The sequence below is a fragment of the Tupaia chinensis genome, unplaced genomic scaffold (assembly GCF_000334495.1).
Source record: "Tupaia chinensis unplaced genomic scaffold, TupChi_1.0 Scaffold000116_1, whole genome shotgun sequence".
NCBI classification, from domain to species: Eukaryota; Metazoa; Chordata; class Mammalia; order Scandentia; family Tupaiidae; genus Tupaia; species Tupaia belangeri.
In genome coordinates this window covers 546,922-561,178 of record NW_006159580.1, presented here as the reverse complement: position 1 = coordinate 561,178, position 14,257 = coordinate 546,922, and the positions used below count along the sequence as shown (strand labels likewise).

General features: G+C 51.3%; 1 protein-coding gene and 1 pseudogene across 2 annotated transcripts in view; one reads left to right on the top strand and one right to left on the bottom strand.

Moving 5' to 3' along the window:
- The window catches only part of PPARD (peroxisome proliferator activated receptor delta), a 90,584-nt gene that overhangs the window by 60,923 nt on the left and 15,404 nt on the right, over positions 1-14,257 (top strand). The window lies entirely within an intron of this gene.
- On the bottom strand, positions 6,372-7,082 carry LOC106734444 (60S ribosomal protein L36a-like; annotated as a pseudogene).

The following is a 14,257-nucleotide window of genomic DNA, read 5'->3' as shown; positions in this document are numbered from 1 at the left end:
CGCGGGGGGGGGGGGGTGAGAGGATCCCCCTCTCCTAACTTTTTGCTGGAGGGCATGTGCTTTCCTGAGGGTGAGAATGAGGAAGGGTTGAAAAAGCACCCGGCCACTGGGGGTGGGGGGAAGGTCTCACTACAATGCCTTATCCATTCTCTCTGGGATTTGGGCACGCACACACATACCTGGTCTGTATTTCAAGCCGCCAGATCTGGGGCTCAAACTGTGCAGTTGGCCATGTGGGGTCTACCTGCCTTAACCACCATGTAACAGCTGGCCCCGACACCTTTTTTTTTGGTAGTAGAAAGTTGTTCATTTATTCCAAATATTTATTTATTTTTAATAATTACCTATTTAATTTTATCCATTATTATCATTTTAATTTGATCAGAGAAGGAGAGACACCCACAGAAAGACACAGAGGGAAAGTGAGACAGCAAGCTGCTGGGTCCAGGACTTGAACCGCAGTCAGCCATGTGAGAATCCAGCACCTTAACCTGCTGGCCCTTCAGATATTTATTGAGCAGTTACTGTCCACCAGTCACTACGTCGGGAGGATTAGTGTGAGTCCAGGATGAAGGTCCCGGCCCGGGGGTGGGGGAGGAGGCAAGCAGTAAACACACATGTACGTACATATACCCTGTGCCAGGTAGTGGTACGGGCTGTGGGGAAAACTGAACAGGAGAGTGATGGGCGTTCCCGAGGCTAGCCTGCACTGGTTTTAAATATGGTGGTCAGGGTCTTCTCACTGAGCTGGTCCCATTGGAGGAGAGACCCAAAGGAGGTGAGGCAGTGAGCCGTGGAAATAGGTGGCCGGGGAGGACTTCAGTGGGCGCACCAACTGCTCAGGCCCGGGCAGGGCATGCCTGCTCTGTTCAGCAGCGGTGGGGAGGCTGTCTGCATGGTGCCTGGCGTACCAGGAGGAGCCATTCAGCCTGCCTCTCAGGGAACCCTGCCCGGCACCCACACTGGCCTGGTGTGCTCTGAGGTGCCCCCGCTGTGCTTGGCCTGTGTCCTTCAGAGCTTGGTCATCGTACAGTCATGTATTTGTGTCAGCCAGTGTGGCCTGGCACATGACGGTAATAAGTACTTAACAAATATTTGTTGAACACGTGAATGAAAGCAGCTGGCAGGGACCAGAGAAGGACAGAGGGGCAGCGACAGCATCGGCAGCCACAGCACCGGAGTCCCAGGTGCCAAGGGCTCTGAAGAAGTCCCCTGTGTCCCTTTGATGGCTAGCAGAGCCACCCTTACCTCAGAAGCCCTCTGAGCAGTGCACGGGCCCAGCTCTGGGAAAGCTTCGAGATCTGAGTCTCTTCTGGAACCTGGGTAGGCCTTTCCTTTTCTTTACTGGTATCATTATGTTATTTGGATTTATCTTTTTTTTTTTCTTTTCTTTTTTCAAAATTTTCCAGAGGGCACGTGTGCTTATATGAGAGAGACAGAAGGGACAAATGAGAAAGCGCCCCGACTGGAAAACAGTCACGCTGCAGTCCCTCCTCCATTTCTTTCCTTTCGGTATTTTGGGCACACACACCCTTAGCGTGTTTCTCAAGCTGCTGAGTCCGGGGCTCAAACTGCATGGTCGGCCATGTGGGATCCAGCCTCCCTCACCACCCTGCCACGGGCTTCCTCGGTTTTCTTTCCCCCCCTTACTCACAGTAGAGCGTGTGCGTGTGTGTGGAAGGAGGGGCACCTCCACAGAGTCTGGTCTGCTCTCCCCTCCCTCCCGCTCTCTAGCCCTTTGGATCTTGGGTACTTGTGTACATGCCCTGTATGTCTCAGACCAACTGGACGGGGGCTGGAACTGGGGACTGGAACTGCGGGTGCCTTGTGATCTCTGACTTGCCTTGAGCAAGAGCAGCGCATTAGCATTACTGCTGCACCACAGAGCAGCCCCAGTGGTTTTCTTTGTTCAAAACATTTTAAGAATGTCTGCCCCCTGGGGCCAGCAGATGGCGTAGCAGTTATGTCACTGAACTCCCACATGGCCAACCCTGGTTGAGTCCTGGGCCAGGTGACTTGAAAATCACGCTGGTTACAAGTGTGTGCGTACACAAGGTCCCAGGAGGAGAAGGGATTGCAGCGTGACCATCCTCCCTGGGGAGGGTGATTTCTCACTTTTCCTCTCACTGTCTCTGACAGCGAGCACTAAGGCAAAAGATATCCCACGCTCACTGTAAAGAATTTGAGGAATGCAGGAAAATATAATTAAGAAAATAAGAATGACCTGCATCTTCATTCTTCATACTATTCACTCCTCGTTCCTTGGTGTAATTAACATCTTGTGCCATGCCTTCCCCGTGTGTTCTGTGCATGTGTATTGTTCGGACATAGTTGAACTTCTTTTCTCCTTTTTTTTTTTTTTTGAGAAGTTTTTGCTATAGGGTGTGTACACTTGCCAGAAAGACAGAGAGAGACAGAGATAGAAAGTGAGAAATCACTCCCCAGGGGGGATGGCCACACCACAATCCCTTCTCCTCCATTCTTCTCTTGGGATTGATCACACACGCGCACGCACCTGGTGTGAGTTTAAGCCACCGACTCCAGGACTCGAACCGTGGTCGACAACATGGGAGTCCAATGACATAGCCATTACGCCAACTGCTGGTCTCAAGCTTCTTCTTTGTGCAAACCATAGAGATTTAGTGTCTTCTAAGTCTTCAGTGGCTACAGTCAGAGGTGGTAGTGCAATAGCCCTCCTGTAGAGTTGATGGTGAACTGGGCAACACCAAAGGTCACTCCTGGAGGTTGGCCTTGGGTGACCCACGGGGGTGAATCCAGCCAGGCTAGAAGGCCACATAGGCCTCCCATGTCTTCTGAGGGGGTGGGTGACCTGGATTGGCAAATGGGAAGCAGAGAGCACAGTGGAGTTGCTGGTGTGGAAAACCAGGGCACTGGGTCAACACCAGATTAATGATTGACAGGAAGGTTGGGCGAGTCAGCCAGACCCGATCTCTCAGGGCAGGTCCCAGGGCACTTCCAGGAACTGTCTGGAGGCTGCTGACCTCACCTACCCCCACAGCAGAGAAAAGAGCAGCAGTTGGCTCCATGGCACGGGGGGCAAGAAGTGGGGGACGTTCTAGGCCCTTCTCAGAACAGAGAAATGTATGTGAGTAAGGCACTCCGCCAGTTCCCAGTCCTCACATTGCCGGTGAGGCAGAGAATTGGGAAATGTGAGGCCCTGAGACCCCAGTAGGCTAACGCACCCTGGACGGGCTGGCAGTGTGGATCGTAGCCGCCGTGGCAGGGATGGCAGCGTGGCCCATATTGGTCAGACACTTACTGCACACAAGGCACCGTTAAGCAGTTGCTGCATAGTTAATCCACTCGGTCCCCTCAGGTCAGGTGTGGTCCGGTGTTAGGACCAGAGGGGGAGCCAGAGCCAGGGTTCTCTGCAGGATGCATGTCAGTGGCCGGGATACACGACGTGGTACAGTAGCAAATGCTACAGCTGAACAGTGTGACTAAGGCTAACCTTCGTAGTGAGTTTATCCACTCAGTAAGTGTTTGTGGAGCACCAGCTAAATATCAGGCACAGTGCCCAGGGCTGGAACCTATCGAGGCAAGAGTCCACAGCGTTCTCCGGGAGACTGTTAACAGCAAGGCCAGAGCGGTTAACACATGGCAGTTCCGGGCTAATTGCAGATCTGGAGGGTCCGGGTCAGGCTTGCGGGTGAGAAGGAACAGAATGGGGCTAGTCCTACAGCACTTGCTGAAAGGGAAGGTACAGGTGGGTCTTGAATGAAAGTGAGGCTTAGCTAGGGGACAGGAGGGTGGCATTCCAAGCTGAGGTCAGTGTGAGCCTCTGTTCAAGGAGTGATGCTGGAGCCCAGGGCAGGTGGGGAGCAGAATAAGAGGGTGAGGTTGGAGGGGGACGTGGGGACCACAGCCTGTGGCCGTCTTCAGTACACAGGTCATTTTCTGTCGAGGGCAGCTCTTGGGTCAGTGGGAAAGTCATGACACATTTTTGCATAGAAAAGCACTTCGTGACTTCCGCACCGCCTAATAGGAGGGCTTTGACTGCAGTGTTCTTGGTAGAAACATCCGGGGACTGGCAGCCAGACAGGGTTCAGGAGGGGATCACTTCACACTGGGGCTGAGAGGAACTTCCAGCCTTCTGGAGGCCCCAGCTGGCCACAGTCACGCAAGCTGCTGGTCCACTCTTAGCACCGTGTGTGAGGCACACAGCCTAGCGGCTCAGACTGGGGCCAGCAGCTCCTCTGGTCACCATGTGACCTTGAGCCAGCTGCGTTTGCTGCAGGCTCCTCAGCATTCAGTGGGAATGATGAAGATCCTCACTGTCAGGACTGTGAGGATTAGGTGCATCCCACTGTGTAGGAGGCCTTGAGGACAGAGCTGGTACCGCTGTGGTAGAGGCAGTGAGTGACCTGGCTTAGGCTGCCCCACCTGGCCGGTGGAGCCTTGGAGGGCCTCAGCAACTTCTGGCAGGCACACTGGCTGCCCCCTCGTCCCCAGGACAGGGCAGGTACGTTCCCATAGAGCATACAGCTTGCCTCTGCGCATCAGGGCAGCTCCTGAGCCACCAGCAGAGCAGCTGGCCTGGGGAGGGGGACAAGGGACAGCCAGACTTGATGGGAAGAATTAGGGCTCCCGGACCTGGCCCCTGCAGAGCTCTGGGTCATGGGGGTTAAGCTCCTGACTCTTGGCTCGTGACATGCACCTGCCCAAGGGCAAGCGGATGGTGCTGTGCCTCTCTTTACACCTAAGTACCAAGCGCTGTTCTTTCTTGGGGCAAGGGACTATTAGAATAGGAGCACCGGCCTGCCCATGTGCCACAGGTATGAGTGTGGGTGTGTACACACGTGCATGCCTGCGAGAGTCAGAGCAGTCCAAAGGTCTGTTTGCAAGAATTCTTGTGCTAGAGATCCCTTTTATTAGCTGCAGGGCTAATTGGCTGCCTTCACGCCCCTCGTTATGGCCGTTGGGCCCTTGTCTGAGGGTCTGAAGCTCCAACCTCTTAGGTGGGGCAAAGCTCTGGAACGGAGAATAGTCAGCCAACAGTGGGAACGGTAGCAAAACCAGGGTTTCTCGCCACATACGAGTTAAACCTAGTGCTAGGCTGCGCTTTTTTTCCCCCCTGCTAAGGGCACATGTGCTTGCCAAAGAGAGAGAGAGGGAAAGTGAGAAATCACCTGCCAGGGGGATGGCCAGGCTACAGTCTCTTCTCCGTTCTCCTCTGGGGATTTTGACATGCATGCACATGTGCGTTTCCCAAGCTGCTGGGTCCAGGACTTGAACTGTACAGTGCCACATGGGATCCAGCTGCCTTAACCACCACACCACCAGCTGACCCTGTCTGGGCTATTTTTAGTGCTAGGGCTGAAGAAAGGGAGAGGAGAGTCGGGTTTACAGTACAGTGAGAGTGGTGGTTGGGAGTGGCAGCTACCTGTGAAAATCCAGGCCCCAGGGCTGGGCCCAGTAGGGCTGGGGGAGGCCTGGGGGTGAGGCTGCTCGCAGTGGCTGCGGACAGTGGTAGGGTGGGGCAGCCTTGGCTACCGGGTAGATGGCAGACCTCAGTCGTGGAGGAAGCAGTCAGGGCCCTGTGCAAGTAGACGGCCCTGGCGAGGGCGGGTGGGCTGCAGCACGGCAGTTAACTCCAGGTGGGAAGCAGCCCAAGGGTGAGTGTGGCGTTTAGGACCAGACTGAGCTCCCAGTCGCCTGCAGCTGCTTTCCTTACGAGGTCACAGTCAGAAGGGAGGTCTCAGGCTGGGAGGACATCGGCCTGGAAACCAGGGACCTTGGTCCCAAAGCCACACTCAAACCAGGGCCCCGAACTGCATCTGATCCCAAGAGGCAACAACTTACACCCCCAGCACAGAGCAGGTCTCCTGGCCATGGTGAAAACCCTACTGCCAGCTGGGGCTGACGCCCAGGGGACAAGTGACATGGCCAGATGCGCACAGCTGCTAGAGGCCTGGCCAGGCCGAATCCCAGGTGTCTGAAGCTCTGCTGTCTTCTGCTTCATCCTCTGGCACGTTCTCTGAGAGGTGCTGTCAGCATGCTCGGGCTCGGGCTTTTTGTCACTGTCCTCATTTGCCAAGGGGGCTTGTGAGGTCCCAGTTTTCCCCTTTTTCTCAACATTCCTTTTTTTTTCTTTTTCTTTTTCTTTTTTCTTACAGGTTTTTGCCTTAGGGCGCGTGTGCTCACTGGAGAGACAGACAGAGACAATGAGAGAGAAAGTGAGAAATGGGGGGGTGGGTGGCTATGACTGAACCATAGTAGTCAGCCATGTGGGAATCCAACCACGTATCCACTTTGCCACCTGCTGACCCCCCCTTACCACCTCTTTTTTTCATGAATCAAATTTCCCGAAAGGAGAATTTTATTGATGACTTTATTCCCTCACAAATAGACCAACCGTCATCAAATGAGGTGGACGTTCCCCTCAAGGTTTTGTCGTCTTCGTGATAGAGAAGATGAGGCGTAGACCTGGCTCCCTTGGCCCTTGCTCTCCTCACCCCCTCCCAGTTCAGAGTGCGTGGACCTCTTCCTAGCCAGCGTCCTCTCCGAGCTGCAGCTGGGCTCCGCACACTCAAGCCTCAGCGCGATCTTCTTTGTACTTTTTGCCTTTTTCCGGAAAATAGGCTTCGTCTGTCCACCACAGCTGCTCTGCTTCCTGTCGTAACGCCGCCGTCCCTGAGCACACAGAGCACCCTTGCTTTTTAGTACTGCATCACTTTAGGAGGCGGGTGCTTGCCACACTTCTTACAGAAGGTCCAGCGGGTGTTAGGGACGTTCACCATGCTTGCGGCCTTACCAGCTCTTAAGGGAGAGCCCCAGAATCCTCATGTCCCCCCTCCCAGCCCATATCCCCACAGCTTAGTATCCGTCCCTGTGTGCGCTGACCTGCAGCTCCATGACCTACACTAGAGTGTGCTCCTCGGCCTCACCTTCCCACCCCCTCATCAGGGCCACCACTGCAGCATGGCTTTTGGGAGTGATGCCATCCCACCTACTCTCCTGCGGCGCTGCCAGCCACTGGTCCGGTACAGAGTCTCTGGTACTTGTTATTTGGATAGCAGTAACTTATTTATTTTTGGTGGAGGTTTCTGCCTTAGGACATGTGCACTTGCCAGGGAGAAAAAGAGACAGTGAGAGGGAAAGTAAGTAATCACTCCCTGGGGGGAAGGCCATGCTGCAATCCCTTCTCCTCCATTTTCCTACCAGCATCTTGGACACGCACACACACGTTTTCTGACACATTTCAAGTCATGGGGTCTGGGACTCGAACCATGGTCGGCCATGTGGGACTCCAATGTAACCACTATGCCAATCTGCCGGCCTCAGTGGTTATTTTTTTTTAGAGCTTCCTAGTGCTACAACAGCCACAGACTGCTCTTGGTAATTACCAAGGTCCCTTGGTAATTGCCAACCCCCCACCCTACAGCCCCACTCTCCCCTTCAGCCAAGTTTCTTTATACCATTTCAGTTAGGATTGTGTTCGGTTGCTTGCAACAGAAGTCCAGCAAGCAGTGCCTTGTAAAACAGAAGTTCGAAGGCCAGCCAGGTAGCATAGTGGTTAAGGCAACTGGATCCCACATGGCTGACTGTGCCATTGGAACCGCAGACCCAGTGGCTTGAGGAACATGCTGGGTGTGTGTGTTCGTGTGCCCGAAATCCCAAGAGGAGAATGAAGGAGAAGGGACTGCAGCGTAGCCATTCCCAGCTACCACTTTCTCTCCTTGTACATCTCCATTTCCCTCTGACTCTCCAGGTAGCACATGTGCACTATAGTAAACTGAAAACAACAAAAGCCCCAGGAGTTTCATTTTTTCACTTAACCAGTACCTGGAGGAAGGCTTCTCAGGGCTACGTTCGGCAGGGCCCAGTGCCAAGCAGCTAGGCTCCTTTCAACCTTCCTTCCAGCCCTCTTCACCTGTCTTCTGGAACCCGGAGCAGACGGCTACACCTGCAGGCACAGCTTTCCCATTCCAGGCAGGAAGAGAGGAAGGGCAGAAGTTGTTGGGAAAGAACAGCGTTTTCAGCAGCCTTTTCTAGTAGATTTCTGCTTACACGTTGTTGGTCAGAATTATGTCTCATGAACTCCATAGCTGCAAGAAAGCTTGGGACTCTGTGTTTCAGCTGGGCACATTGCTGAGCCAGAGAAGACGGGGGCTCTGTAAGAAAGAAGGAATAGGGAACCAGCTGGTGGCTCAGTGATTAAGATAGTTGGATCCCACGTGGCCGACTGTGTGGTTCAAGTCCTGCGCTTGGACACTTGAAAAGTGCACCAGTAGGGAACCAGCAGTTAGCGTAATGGTTATGTCGCTGGACTCCCACGTAGTCGACCGCGGTTCGTGTCCCAGACCCGGTGGCTTAAAACTCACGCCGGGCGCGTGTGCTTGCGTGCCCAAGATCCTGAGAGGAGAATGGAGAAGGGATTGCGGCATGACCATCCCCCCTGGGGGGTGATTTCTCGCTTTCTGTCTCTATGTCTCTCTCTGTCTGTCTGGCGAGCGCACGCACCCTACAGTGAAAATCTCTCCAAAAAAAAAAAAAAAAGTGCACCAGTACTGGGACCAGCAGTTGGCATAATGGCTACATCGCTGGACTCTCATGTAGTCTACCGCGGTTCGGGTCCCAGACCCAGTGGCTTAAACTCACGCTGGGTGCGTGTGCGTGTGTGCCCAAGATTCTGAGAGGAGAAGGGATTGTGACATGGCCATCCCCTGGAGGGGGGGGGCATGATTTCTCACTTTCTATCTCTCTGTCTCTCTCTCTCTGTCTTTCTGGTGAGAGCATGTGCCTATAGCAAAAACCTCTCCAAAAAAAAAAAAGTGCACCAGGTATGTGTGCATGCGCGCTCCAGATCCCCAAAGGAGAATGAAGGGGAAGAGATTCTGGCATGACTATCCACCTCGGAGGGTGCCTTCTCACTTTCTCTGTCTCTCTTTAGCAAGTGCATGCACCTTTTAGCAAACAAAAATAAAAATTAAATAATAAAAAAAAACTTTTAAAAAAGAAGGAAGGAAGAAAGAGGGTTAAAGAACTGGGGAGGGAAGTGGAGTGTCTGCTTCTGCTGCCACTTACAGCGAGAGCCACGTAGCCACACAGCTGACGGCACCTCTGAGTACTTCCGGGCTCTGGGTCTTGTGATTCCCAAGGTTAGCATTCCGGAGTCAGTGGTCAGAGATCCGTCCTTGAGGAACGATCTGGTTTATGCTGACCAAACTCTGACTCCATCGTCTCCTCCTTGTCTGTGAGACTTTCTCATTCAGAAAACTAGTTGGGGGCCAACTCTGGGGCCTGGTGCTTAACTGGATCCCGTGTGGCCAACTGCAGTTTGAATCCTGGCCCTGCTGGCTTGAAAAAAGATGCGGGGCACATGTGTGCCTGTACCCCAGATCCAGACGGGATAGAGTCATGGAGGAGAAGGGGTTGCAGCTCGACCACGCGCCGTAGGGCGTGCTTTCTCCCGCCCTGTTTCTGGCCAATGTGTGCTCTCTGGCAATTGAAGAAAAGAAAGAAAGAAAGAAAAAAGCAAGATAAGGTTTTACATGACCTCCCCTAAGTTTTGCCACTCTGCCGTAATAATTTGGAAGTTATACGTTCTACTTATGATATCTTAATGGTTATCCTTGAATTTTCTGCATGTGTATTTGACAAAACTGTAGTCCAGAGTTAAATCACGGTCTCTCGCTGCCTTCTGAAAAATAAAAGGACTTGACCAACATTGACTGCTTCCTCTCTTTCCTGTTTGTTTGTGTTAGTTTAGTTGTGCCTTTTTACTTTATTCCGATCTAAATTATTTCTAGAAGTGACATCCCTGTAGTTGAAAACGTAAAGGTGCAGTGTAGAAGTCGTTCTCCCACAGTGACTCAGACACTCAGTCCTCCCCAGCGGCAGCCGGCGTCCCCGTTTCTCACGTAGCCTTCCAGAGCTGCCTCCCACGGAACACGCAAGCCAATACACCTTCAGGACATCTTTGAAGCACTTCACTTCGTTCTGCAAATTGTTCTTTTCGTTTAGTGTTTATCTTAGAGATACTTCCCCGTCAGTCTGTAAACAACTTCAGTCGTGTCTGACTGCATAGGATTCCGTGTTTCCGTATCAGACGATTAATAAGCCCCCTGTTAATGGCACTTAGCTTGTTCTCCACCTACTAGTCCAGTGCTGCGACAGCGAGTAACCTTGTATAGGACTTGGTCACCGGGTGTGGAAGTACAGCTGTCAGGTACAGCCAACAAGTGGGATTTCTGGCTCAAAGGCTGTGTACGCTTGTAATGTAAATAGCCAAATTACCCTTTACAGAGATTATACCAGTTTACCTTCCTCCTCGGGATGAGTGAGGATCTGTTTCCCCACATGTTCAACAACAGTGTGTCAGTATTTGTTTTAATCCGATTGTGAGAAAGAGATCTGTTTTAATTTGTAGTTTTTTTTTTTTTCTCTCTCAGTTTTTGCCAGAGGGCACATGCAGTCACTGGAGAGAGAGAGTGAGAAAGCACCCCCCATGGGGGATAGTCACACTACAATCTGGTCTCCTTGGGATTTGGGGATGCACGCACACACATCTAGCATGTTTTTCAAGCCACTGGGACCAGGATTCAAATCACACAGTTGGCCATGTGAGATCCAGCCACCGTAACCTCCTCACCACCTGCTGGTGTTGTCTATGTATTTTTTACTTTATAATCTTTGACCTTGTCTTGTATAGATTGTGAAGTAAGGATCTATTTTAGCTCACTTTCCTGTTACTGACAGCTGAATACCACACTGGATAATTCATGAAGAATCGAAGTTTACTTAGCTCATCGTTTTAGAGGTCCCGGGTCTGGGTCTGCAGCTAGTGAGGGTCTTCTTATTGATGGCAATTCTGCAGAGTCCTATGGTGGCACCAGCCATCACACATGACAAGAGCTTGCATGTGTCCGTGTGTGCATGTGTGTATCGCTATCGTTCCTCTCCTTGTAAACCTGTAGAATCAGTCGTGGGGGTCTCACCCTGATGGCTTTAATCCTGGTCACCTCCTTACACCTTATTTTGCTGTTGGGTTGTTGGGAAAGTCATGACACATTTTTGCATATAAAAACATAGAAAAATAGTCATGACTTTCCCAGCGACCTAATACACTATCATTAGATTAAGCTTTCACCCTATTAATCCCATCACAACCAAATTTCAACACATGAATTTAAGGAGAACACATTCAAACCATTGCAGGACCCAACTTAATTTTTCCATATGGCTCCTGAAATATCCTAATACTGTTTTTAAAGAATTCATCTTTCCCTTTAATTTGAAGTGATGATGTCTCTATTGCTATTAAAGTTCCATATGTGTTTACCTCTATTTATGGGCTCTGTTCTCTCTCATTGGTTGTCTATTCATGCATCATTACCACCTTATTTTAATTATCGTAGCATTACTATAATTCTTTGTTTCCTAATGAATATCCCTTTTATTCTTCAGTTCTTTTGGGTTTTTCCCAATATTTTTAAATAATTATTTTAAAATTTTATCTGTCACTGTTATTTTATTTGACCAGAGAGAGACAGAGAGGGGAAGTGAGAAAGCAAGCTGCCAGATCCAGGGCTTGAACCTCAGTCGGGCCTGTGGGAGTCCAGTGCCTTAACCACCACACTGTCTGCCAACCCCTGTAGCATTACTATAATGCTTTATGGTTTTCTTCAGCTAATTCTCTGTCCTCTTTGCCAAAGTGCCTGCACACAGCTTCTTTGCTTTTTTCAAGTACCATCTTTTTTATTCTCAGTAGAGAACCATCCTATCAACTCACTAAAGATGGTGAGAGCATTCCGTACGAGCTTGGTGTGCGCGCACACACACACACACCCCACCCCCACACTCACTGCTATGATACGTGCTTGTATTTTTTCATCCTGTGCCCTTGAGCTGTTCTCCCATCAGCCATCCTGCCCTGGCTTCCCCTTCTTTCCCTTTTGACCTCTCCTCTATCCACAGTTCACTTGAATATCTCCTCTATCTCCTCTATTGGTTCTTCTACTTTTTCAAGCTAGCATCCTCTTGTACGTGTCTTTCTCCGCCATATTTGTCCCTAAACTAGTCTCCATTTGCTTTCTCAATTTCCCTGTCAACACTTACTCTTCAGAGCTCAGGCTTTCCTCTCACGGGGTCATCGTTGGCCTCGCACATGTCAAACCTGGCTCCTGTGTCAGTTTGTCCCCCTGAGCCTCTGCAGCACTGGAGTGGTTGACCCCGCCCTTTGAAGCAGCCCTCCCCTTAGCGCTAAGATGCCTGGTTGTCCTGGGCCTCTCCAGCCTCGGGCCCTTTGTTATCCGGTCTGGTGATTCTCTCCCCCTTTTCCTCTCCTGACATACCGCCCTCTCTGGTAAACTGCATCCCTTCTTGTAGCTCTCCCATCAACATGGATGTTCCCTAAATCTGCAGATTCCCAGGCTCTCTACCTCGTAGACACTGAATTGCCAGACAGCTCTAGGAAACCAACTGAAAGTCGTCGTGTAAGTCCCAGTAAGGGAAGAGCTGAGGGTGGAGTTAGGTGTGTTAATGCGCGAAGGTGGTACAGTACTTCCATAACCAGATCCATGTGGAAGAAGTCCCGGGTTCGTGTCCTGAGGCCTCCCTGTGTGGGCTGGGCATGCACATCACCATGGTGTGGTCCATGGCGTGAGGGTCTTATTGGAGATGTCTCTCTCAAGAAAGAAAGAAACACACTTTAAAAAATGGAGCCAGGGGACCAGCAGGTGGTGTGGTGGTTAAAGAGCTGGACACTCCCACATGGCTGACCAGGGTTCGAGTCCTGAATCTGGTGACTTGCTTTCTCACTTCCCCTCACTTTCACTCTCATCCTCCGTCTCTCTCTGGTCAAATTAAAAATAAATAAATAAATAAAAAATAAATAAATAAATAAATAAAATAATTACAAAAAAAATGGAGCCGAGTGCTGGCGCGTTGGTAACGTGCAGTGGTCTGTGAGGCAGGCCTGCACAGGAAGTTCCTGATTCTAGTCCAGAGACCTCTCTGAGTACACGGGCCACTGCCTGCCTTATCCAGGGTTGGCTGACATGGGGGTGGGTCACAGATAGCATCGGGACCCAACTGAGGGTGCCGCGTATGTGTGTGTTACACTCATGGACTAAATAAGTAAGTAAAGAAAAGAGGGATAGCAGATGGCATACTGGCTATGTCTCTGGACTCCCATGTAGTTGACTGTGGTTTGAGTCCTGGGCCTGGTGGCTTAAGTTCACACCAGGCGCGTGTGCGTGCGTGCCTGCGATCCCAAGAGAATGGAGGAGAAGGGATTGTGGCATGACCATCCCCACTGGGGGGTGATTTCTCGCTTTCTGTCTCTCTGTCTCTCTCTTTCTGGCAAGCACACGTGCCCTAAAGCAAAACCTCTCAAAGAAAAAAAGAAAAGGAACAGCAGTGCCAGCAGGTGGTTAAGGCATTGGATCCCACATGACCAACTCCAAGGTTCACGTCCCAGACTGGGCAGCTTGAAAAACAAAATAGGTACACATGCGTGTCTAAAACCCTGAGGGAAAAATGGTGATAGAGGGATTATGACATGGCCATCTCCCCTGGGGTGGGGGGAGATTTCTCACCTTCCTTCTCTCTGTCTCTCCAGTAAGCACATGTGCCCTATAGCAAAAATCTTTCATTTTGTACGGTTTTTGCCACACGATGTGTGCCCTCACCAGAGAGACCGACACAGAGAGAAAGTGAGAAGTCACCTCCCACGGGGGTGGTCACGCTGTAGTCCCTTCCCTCTCTCCTCTCAGGATCTTGGGCACGTACACACACAAGCCCACAAGCCCGGCATGAGTTTTAAGCCACTGGGTCTGGGACTTGAACTGCTGTCAGCCATGTGGGAGTCCAGCACTGTACCCACTATGCCATCTGCTGGCCCCCACAAAAATCTTTTAAAAAAATAGAAAAGAAAAGGCGGTGTTGAGAAGACATGATTTACTGCTAGTTGGAAGTTGCTTTTCAATGGAGCCGTTGCTCTTGATCATCTGGGTAATTAAAAATAAAAATTCCAGGGCCCAAGTGCTCCCCAACCGATCACAGGAACATCTCTGGGGATGGGCAGACATCTTTAAAAAACCTCCCAGCCACCTCAGTGTACAGTGAGCTGACAGGTGTGGAGCAGGGCGAGGCGGAGGGAGGGGCCTGAGGGGCCTGAGGTATCCTCGTCAGAGGGGGGCCGGGAGGAGGAAGGGGGGGTCTTGTTGGGTAGGTTGGGTTTGAGCTGCTTGTGGGGTACCAAGAGGGGGCCCACGGAAGTGTAGATGTCTTA